The 10,675-nt window shown below is 35.3% G+C and overlaps 1 pseudogene; it reads left to right on the top strand.

The window, feature by feature from the left end:
* Window positions 1-4,023: 4,023 nt before the first annotated feature.
* LOC118977185 (uncharacterized) lies at window positions 4,024-4,135 on the top strand (annotated as a pseudogene).
* Window positions 4,136-10,675: the final 6,540 nt, after the last annotated feature.

A 10,675-nucleotide genomic window follows, 5' to 3' on the forward strand; every position in this document is an offset into this window, starting at 1 on the left:
GTTAGGAAGTAACCAAAGTAATCCATCATACCTACAGACTAGAATAGAATACCATGATTTTATGGGTGTGAAAATTAAAATGACATGTCATACAATGTCAAACTAATTTTAAATAGGAAATTCGTAAATTAAGGAAAATGTATAGTATTTTAGATTAAAAGTGCTAAGTGACCTCATAAAACTTTTGCCTTCCAAACCATTCACTCCTGAATCAACAGGTGAACATACTTTGATATAATGGTAAGAAGGGTAAAAGATGCATATATTCTTTCACATTGGTATTTCAGGAATCATGGGATATATTCCCAGAAGCGGAGTTGCTGAGTCAAAAGCAGTTCCATTTTTAATTTTGGGAGAAATGCCGCACTGTTCTCCGCAGTGGCTGAACTACCCTGCACTCCAACAGTGCACCTTGGTTCTGTTTCCCTGCCCCTCGCATCCTCCCCAGCACTTGTTGTTTGTTGATTTATTGATGGTAGCCATTCTGGCAGATGTGAGGTGATATCTGATTGTGGTTTTAATGTTGAGCAGTTTTTATAAAAATACCATATGATCTCATTTATATGTGCAATCTAATGAACTGACAAATATAATAGAAACAGAGACACAACTGACAAATATAATGGAATATAAACTGACAAATGTAAATTGATGAATACAGTAGAAACTGGGACATGAACACATGGGCCAGACTGACAGCTGTCAGAGATAGGGGAGGGAGAGAATGGACAAAAGAAGGTGAAGAGATTGGCCAAAGAATCTATATGCGTGACCCCTAGACAACCAGAGGGAAGAGGGGGCAGGGGATAGGTGGAGGTAGGCAAAGGGATCAGGGAATGGGGACATCTGTAACAGTGTCAGCAATAGAAATAAGGGGAAAAAATAAAAACAAGTATCACTCTGGAAAACAGAAAGAAAAGAAAGGTAAAAGGTGATATCATGCCATCTAACTTTGAGAATAACTATGTCTTGGCCACAGGTACACCCTCTGTGGAGGCCACAGAACTGATGTACTCTCCATGCTCTTAAATGCTACCAAGAAAATAGGAATGAAGATTTGTAGAATCTGCTCTATGATGATCAAGAACCTTTAGCCTTTCCTGAGAAGATCTTCAAAAAAAACCAACAACAACATAATTCTTAAAAGATATCATGTCACACAGTTCATTTATAGAGTTACTTAGATCTGAAAGATGTCTTTTTTTTAAAAAATCCATATTTGCAAGCAAATGAGACTCTGAAAAACATGAAGATTTTTTCTCTTCTTTTTTTTTTTTTACCACAAGCTCACCTATGAATATTTCGAAGAGAGGTCATATATTAACTCCTAAGAGGACACAGCCACTTAGCAAACTCTAGAAGTAAAATCAGGTAACAGACACAAACTCAAACTTCCAATGATCTTTAATCTAACTGAAAGAACAATGTCCATTTAAAAATAAACATAATGGGAAAAGATATATATGTATTTGCCCCAATATATTCACTGAAAAAAATATGGTCTATGTGGTCTACCTGAACCCAATGACTGATGACATTTTTAAAGGAAGATTAGGGCTCAGACACACGGAGAAGAGCACATGGCAGGAGAGAAATAGAAGTTTAAGAGGCTCATGTCTAATGCAGGCAAATGAACTCAGAGTAGTTTCTTTATCAATGGACATAAATCTTCTAAGGAGGAAGTAGTTATTTGATTCAATTTATTGAAGAAAGAATTTAACTCCCAGAGACACCAAGGGATATATAACCAATCAATTATATAACCTTGCTGAAATTTATAACTTGAAGTTCAGAACTATAAACATAAATTCGTCTTATTTTTATTGGTGCTCCAGGACTAAAGATGAAACAGTAAAATTGTCATTAATTGACCAATTGTTGTAGTTCCTTCTGTCATCGTGCTCCCATTGCATGTACAATACACATGATTTTTTTCTGTGTGCATATGTAAATTCCTATGCTTATAAATTTCATGTGTGTGTGTGTGTGTGTATACACAAATAATGGGCAAGAGCAACTTTATTAATGTCTCAGCCAAATAATCAACTTTGCTGTTTAGTCTGTATAGATCCTTTCAAGACCTTTAAAAGTGCTAAATAAATGTTTTTCTTATCACTGTGTTGTGTCTGATAGATCAAGTAAGAAACTATGGTTTCTATCCAATATATACTTTATTTTGGAAATGAAGCAAATGACACAATGATATAATTGAGAGTGTATTCAATTCACAGATCCTGTGGAATTGATAGTATGAGAAACAAGCAAAATGGACTCTGACAACCAATGCACAATTTTAAAAATTACCAACTATATGTATAATTTTATAATTAAACAACAATGTCACACTGTTGGATTAAGATGGGTTAATAGGCTATTATCTGTAAAAAGTCAATTAGTAATCAGTAGCCTCTAATAAAGTTGATTTTGTAGGATGTTTACATAATTAGGGAAGGTAACATTTTATTCATCATATTAAAAATGACACTAATATGGCCAGGTTTGTGAATTTTGATGAAAGTATTTATTGTACAAATGAATTATCAGTTTAAAGACCAATATCTAAAATTTCATGCTTCCAAACATTAATTTTCCTTCAAGCACTAACAAATTGGGAAAGGTGTAAACTGTATGCTGGCTTTCATATACTACCTTACATTTCATTTTATTTATATTGCATTTTTGGTGACTGATAAATTTGTTATCTCTCTAAAAATGGCAACTTTAATTTTGACTACTGCATCCACACTGAATGTCTTGATGACATAGTATAAGTATTTGAACATATTCATTGAGTCTCAGACTGTTGAACCTTAAAGTTTACTTTAGTATCAGCAGCTCCCAATGTTTAATTTGCTAAATGCTTTGCTTGTGTCCACTAACAGTCCTGAACCACAGGACCCATGTATTTACCCAACTGTAATTACCATTCAGAAGTCATCTTTTATAGAACCTGATCAAGGCACTCTGCAAAATAATTTTCAGAAATGCAATTTTATCATCTTTTTTACTATCCATCAATATAATTTATAACTGTCATTTTAAAACTTTAATTTCCTGGTAGATATTGCATTATTGCGCATCCAGGATAAAGGATTAGGAAAAACCACATCCCTTAGTGCAAACGTTCCGGCAGACAGACGTTTGCTTTTCAGACTGTTGCTCACTAAGCTGATCTTTCTCAATCCCATGCCATCCAAAAGCTAATTTCCACATCCTCTTTCTCATGCCCAACTCGAAAGAGATGCAAGAGCTTAAAAGTAGGAAATCATCTTAAGTGAATTTCCATATAATTTAACTCTTGACTGCTTTGCTGTCCTTGCAGTTTTCATAAAAATTGGAAGGTCAAGAATTTAAATAAAATATAGATATATACACAAAATGTACAATACCAACCCACCTTTTAAGCTTTTCATAGCCTAATTTTTCTAACTGATGTCCTTACATATAGGGGAACCATCTGTATTTTTTTAAAAATAATTTTTCAATTTATTCATTTAATTGTTGTTCGAGTACAGTTTTCTGTCTTTTACTCCCATCCCAGCCCACCCCCCCAGTGATCCCCACCTCCCTCTCATTTCCACCCCCCTTAGTTTTTGTCCATGTGTCCTTTATNCAAGAATTTAAATAAAATATAGATATATACACAAAATGTACAATACCAACCCACCTTTTAAGCTTTTCATAGCCTAATTTTTCTAACTGATGTCCTTACATATAGGGGAACCATCTGTATTTTTTAAAAAATAATTTTTCAATTTATTCATTTAATTGTTGTTCGAGTACAGTTTTCTGTCTTTTACTCCCATCCCAGCCCACCCCCCCCAGTGATCCCCACCTCCCTCTCATTTCCACCCCCCTTAGTTTTTGTCCATGTGTCCTTTATACTAGTTCCTATAAATCCTTCTTCTTTCCCCCTGGAATTCCCTCCCCTCTCTCCTCTGGTCCCTGTCAGCCTGTCCTCTATTTCAGTGTCTTTGGTTATATTTTGCTTGCTTGTTTGTTTTGTTATTTAGGTTCCTGTTAAAGGTGATACTTTCAGGGATCATTTCTATAGTTTGTACTTTTTAAAAAAACTTTTAGAAATATGAAATACAAAATTATATTGGGACTTGTGACAATGTCTGGGGTCTCCAATATGGAAAAGGGCACGTATTGAAAAAAAATGATCACATATTTGTGTGGATAAAAGTAAGTTCTAGGGAGAGTGTTTTTAGAAATAGCCTATTGATCTCTGTCCAATTATCTGTTTCTTTCATTTTCTGACCATATCCAGGCAATCCCTTGCACCGAGGTATAAAATACATGCATATATTTCCAGTCTTGGTCATAATCAATGAAAAATCTTATATGTTTATAGAAAGAGAGCCACAACAAGAATGATGCAATATTTGCAGTAATATATGATATACTTTCCTAATATTGTGAGAGGGCAGAAGGGCTGGGTAACTCCAGAAGCCTGAGGTGGGACCTCTCTTTTGATTCCAAATACACTTGATGAGCAACTACCAGGTACCAAGAATGTTGCTGGGTGTTATAAGGATGTAGAGCAATCAAGGGAGCTTATGACCTGTTCTCAAAAGAAAAGGACATAGAGGAATAAAACAGGACATGTTCAACAGACAGAAAAATTTCAAACAACATATATAATTAGAGTAGGACCTCACATCTTATCATTAAATTTCTTATTGGTCAATAATACAGACATTATATAATACCAACATTAATAGAAACATGAACAAAATTTGAATTCAACTTCTCTTAGTTCACAATTAAGTAAAAATAAATTCAACTTCATAAATAATATCTTGGCTACTGAAATGTGGAAAACTGTGGAAGCATCTGAGTCATTACTGATTTTAGACATTGATCTGGACAAAAGAATAATTAAGCTAGACACAAACACATCAAATGGAAATTCACCAGCAACATTTCTTTAAAAACAGAAAATGACTGGAAAACATTAGAATGATTTGATAAATACGTTTTAACATCATAACCATCAAAATTTAGTAAATGGCTTTATTCATGTGATATACAGAGGAGATGATAGCAGATAGAAAAAGATTAGTTAGGTAGATAAATAATAGATTAGATAGATAGGTAGATTATAGATAGATAGATAGATAAGAATTTTGAAAAAGAGATATCTTTTTTTGAAATCACTTTTTATAAACAGCGAATGAGAAAGGTAGAAGAAAGAAAAGAATAAGAATCATCTTTGAAAAATAGTCTAGGGAAGCTATTGATATTGCAATTGTTTTATGGGTTCACCTCATACTGTTTTTAAATGCTACCTCTCTTCCTGGACTGTGCTTTCATCATTAGAAAGTGAATAGTGTATAAAAATATATATGTGGGCCCTGGCTGGTGTAGCTCAGTGGATTGAGCATGGGCCGCAAACCAAAGGATTGCAGTTTGATTCCCAGTCAGGGCACATGCCTGGGCTGCAGGCCAGTTCCTGACAGGAGACACACGAGAGGCAACCCTACATTGATATTTCTCTCCCTTTCTTTTTCCCTTCCCCTCTAAAGATAATTAAATAATAAATAAATAATAAATAAATAAATAATATAATAATAATAATATATATAGTATATATATACAGATATATATACAGATATAGATATAGATATGTAACCGAAAGAAAGATAACAACAAATTTAAAAACAAAAAAAAACAGAACTGCTAGAAAATCGAACTTTATGGAAGTCAGACAAGCAAAGAGTCAAAGAAGAAACATTCATCTAAACTGGTAGGAGGGGCAGAGACAGGCAGCTGGGGTGGAGAAAACTCCCAGCAAGGCAGTGGCTGGTAGAGTGGGTGGTCTCACATTTGCCTGCAGATAACCAGAAAGAACCACTGGAGAGCGAGACAGACTGTACCACCTAGGGTTCCAGTGTGAGGCCTCAAAACCTCTAATTGAAAAAAAAAACTGTGGGGGTTGAGGCAGGAGAAACTCCTAGACTTACAGGAGAGTTCATTGGAGAGACCCACAGGGTCCTAGAATGTAAACAAATCCACCACCCAGGAATCAGCATCAGAAGGGCCCAATTTACTTGTGGGGAGTGAAGCAAGGTACTAAAAACAGAGCAAGAGCTGAGCAAGTGGCATTGCTTCCTCTCAGAGCCCTCCTCCACATACAGTGTCACAACCCAGCCATGTGGGTTGCCCCGCCATGACAAATACCTAACACTTCACCCCTTACTATGTAACAGGCATACCAAGACAAAAAAAAATATGGCCCAAATGTAAGAAAAGATCAAAACAGAAAAAATACAAATAAGTGATGAAGAGATAGCCAACCTATCAGATTCAAGTTGAAAACACTGGTAATGAGGATGCTCATAGAATTGGTTCAGTATGGTCACAAAATAGAAGAAGTGAAAGCTATGAAAAATGAAATAAAAGAAAATGTACAGGGAACCAACAGTGAAGGGAAGGAAACCAGGACTCAAATCAAGGATTTGGACCAATAGAAAGACATAAACAACCAAAACAGAATAAAGAAACAAGAATTCAAAAAAATGAGGAGAGGCTTAGGAACCTCCAGGACAACTTCAAATGTTCCAACATCTGGATCATAAGAGTGCCAGAAGGAGAAGAGGAACAGCAAGAAATTGAAAATTTATTTGAACAAATAATGAAGGAAAACTTTCCCCATCTGGCAAAGGAAATAGACTTCCAGAAAGTCCAGGAAGCTCAGGGAGTCTCCAAAAAGTTGGACCCATGGAAGCACATAATAATCACATTACCCAAGATTAAAATGAAGGAGAGAATCTGAAAAGGAGCAAGTGAAAAGGAGACATTTACCTACAAAGGAGTTCCCATGAGACTATCAGCTGATTTCTCAAAAGAAACCTTGCAGGCAAGAAGGGGCTGGAAAGAAGTATTCAAAGTCATGAAAGGCTAGAACCTACATCCAAGATTACTCTTTCCAGCAAAGCTATCATTTAGAATGGAAGGGCAAATAAAGTGCTTCTCAGATAAGGTCGAGTTAAAGGAGTTCATTATCATCGAGCCCTTATATGAAATGTGACTTATCTAAGAAAAAGAAGATAAAAAATATGAACAGTAAAATGAGAACAAACTCACCAAACCTTAAAAAAAAAAAACTAACTAAACAACAACTAGAACAGGAACAGATTCACAAAAATGGAGACTACATGGAAAGTTATTGGCAGGGAGGGGAAGTCGGGAGAATGGGGAAAATGGTACAGGGAATAAGAAGCATACATGGTAGGTACAAAATGCACAGGGTGAGGTTAACAATAGTATGGAAAATGGAGAAGCCAAAAAAACTTGTATGTACCACCCATGGACATGAACTAAGGTGGGGGAATGCCAGTTAAGGTGAGGGGGAATATAGGAGAAGAAAATATTGGTGGAGGGGAATATAGAGGAGAAAAAATTGGCACAACTATAATAGCATAATCAATAATATATATATGTAGGTCTTTATAATGTACAGTATAGTGCATTCCAGCAACATTAAATACTTATGCAAATAATGTGCATTTAAGAACTATGTGTTTAGAGGAAGCAAAATAATTCTGTGACATCATATAATAAACGTACATAATCTGGGAAGATTTGGGTCAAAGAAAGAAAAGTATCTCTCATTTGTCCAATTTAACATAAGAATCACATAGACACATTAGTTCTTTGGGGGGGGATCTTTTCATGCAAGATCTGACAGGAAATTTTTAATGTGTATTCATATCTACAAAAGTGTGATAGATCAACATTTTGAGTGATGCCATCAACAACTATTTTCTTTAATCAACTAAACTCATCAAAAAGGGGCATGATACAGAGAGAGGCCCCACACCCAGGCTGAGCACAGTATTGAAATGGCCTGGTCGGATTAAGAGGAAAAAATAAACCTCAGCAAACTAAAAATAAATGGAAAAGTAGTTCCAATAGTTCTTCAAGTTTGAATAGTCTTCTGTAGCTCCTGACTGGGGGTATATTGTTTAAGGGTACACACTTGGAAGTAGTAGATGAGTAAGTTCTGAAGGGCTGTTGTACAATTATACACAGCAATTTCATATTATATACTTCAAAGCTGCTAAGAGAATAGATCTTAATTTTTCCCATGATATAAAAAATGATAATTGTGACATAATATAGGTGTTAGCTATATTACAATATATAGACGTATTAAATCAACACTTTAAACTATAAACTTATATAATGTTGTATATTATAGTTCAATAAAAATAATTTTTAAAAGGTAACTTTTTATTGTGTTTTTCCATTACCATTTACTCCTTTATACCCCCTTCCTCCACAATCACCACACTGCTGTCCAAGTGCATGAGTTTTTTCCCTGTTTAGCTTGATTGCTCCACCCCCTAACATTCCCCATATCTGTCAGCCTGCTCTCTATGAGTCTGTCTCTAAAAAATAAATAAAAATAAACTTAAAAAGCAATTTTAAAGAATCAGATTTGCATACAAAGAAGCTGAACATGCTTCAGCTATCAAGCATGTAGAGATAAATTGTTTTAATAATCAATTCACTTGTAGTAGCTAACAGACATGTCATACTTTCGATAGATAACTAAAGTGCAATCCTTTTAATTGTATGCCACCATTGAATTCCAAAGGGTCTAAAGATATTTATGGGTGTAATTAATTATTTAACAAACAAACCAAGTGTTTGAACGTGAGGTAATTGAAGCCTAAGAGTAGCAAGTCCTCAGGCACCATTATTCAAGGTTTATTTCTGAGATAAAATCAAAGAAAATGAGGATGAGATTTAAGAAAGATCATGCTGAGAAGCTGTGCCATCTTCTGAGTCTACTTGGGTAGGTCCAGGGGAGAGTTCTCAAGCATATTTACCCAGTTATAGGGTATTTTTGCATATGGAAAAGTATTTTCTGGTCTTCTACACTTTTAAAAGAATGAAAATCAGCCCTGGCTGGTGTTGCTCCGTGGATTGAGCACAGGGCTGCGAACCAAGGGGTCACGGTTCAATTCCCAGTCGGGGCACATGCCTGAGTTGCAAGCCAGTTCCCAGCAGGGGACCCACGAGAGGCAACCATACATTGATACTTCTCTCCCTCTCTCCTTCCCTTCCCCTCTAAAGATAAATAAATAAAATCTTTTTAAAAAAAGAATGAAAATCAATTAAACTATAAAAGAGTGTGGAACTCTTTGGAGTTTTCTATTTAAACATAATTAAGTATCCCACCCAGAAATAGCTTTGATTTATCTCAAGTTGAAGGCTAAACTATTTCAAGAATTTTGTGTCTCTGTATACTTGTCAATTATTTTATTATGCTATTATTAATATTACCAAGTATTAGTATTTGTGTTTCTGCTCCCATTTTTTAAAACCCTTATTAGAGCATTTTCTCCTAGATAATAAAAAAGGATCTGAAGGATAAGGTTTATATAGCACTTCTTCTTTTCTATTCACAACATGTAATTCATGCATGAGGACCACATAGTGGGGGTTTAGGCCCCCAGGCCCTACTGTGAGTCCTGATACTGTGGAATTTCCAGGATAGGCTCTTAAGTTTTGAAATGTGATAGTACTGTATGCATTTTGTAGACTCCTATATGTCCATTAGGAAGCATGGATCACAGGTACTTTTTTATTGCTATTGTTATTATTTGTGTTACTAAATTAACATCATCAAACATTCAACAGTATTCTTAATTATTTTCATTAATACCACTTTAAACCAAGGTAATCATCTTTTGTTTTCTCAACATAGAAAACTGAAAGGTGGAAATCAAGCACTGCTTAGCACAATTTTTGAGAACACATTATAGATTACCTCCGTTAAATTATGAAATAGTAAAACACACATATAATATTATCCAACCTATTTGCACATTGTGTTGTCAATCCTTTTATAATGTATACAAATAAGAATAAATTGAAACTATCAAAAAATTATTCACCAAGGTGGGGGAGAGAGAAAACCCATGACAGCCTGGAAACTCCTTCAGAAGCACATCTCACTGCAGTTCACATGAACAGCACCCTGGAGGCTGCACAGTCTCCAGATGCACGGTGGCGTGGAATCACCCAGTGATAATGAACACCAGTACAACGTGTGACAACTGGAATGAAAATGCATGGACCTCACTTGGAGCAGTATATGTGTTCATAAAAAGCTGTAGGTAATATTTGGGGGAGGCTAAAATTCTCCATCATTTTTTTCATCCCATTGACATTAGCCAAACCAATACTCTCATTTTTCAAGTTTGTCAGAAAAAAAACCCTGTCAGTTAATATATATAATTATTTGGGGTACAGATCTAGTCATTCAGATGATGATTGCACCTATCTTGTAGGTTGTGGGTCAGGCTTTGTTTGTTTTTCTTTCATTGTTATCTATTTGAAATGTGGTGATGGCTTTTAGACCTTATAACCACATGCAACTTGAGGTCAGAAAAAGAAAGACTTGAGACATTTTGATATTACCCTGACCCACATGTTCTCAGAGAATCTGATTTATATTCTGTTCCTGATTGTCAATGTTTGCTCCTATATGGAAGAAATTGATTTTATCCTGCTGTTCAAGCTTGGGTAAGTCAAGGGGAAAAAAGTAAAATAAGCAAATGTTATAAATGACCCAAGGCTATGGAAAAAAGCCTTTTACTGCAAGCAGAACTTACCCCCACCTCCCCAATAGAAGTTACTAGTCCTCTTGAATACT

This window comes from Sturnira hondurensis, unplaced genomic scaffold (assembly GCF_014824575.4).
Source record: "Sturnira hondurensis isolate 20B ecotype Veracruz unplaced genomic scaffold, ASM1482457v3 Scaffold0021214, whole genome shotgun sequence".
Taxonomy (NCBI): Eukaryota; Metazoa; Chordata; class Mammalia; order Chiroptera; family Phyllostomidae; genus Sturnira; species Sturnira hondurensis.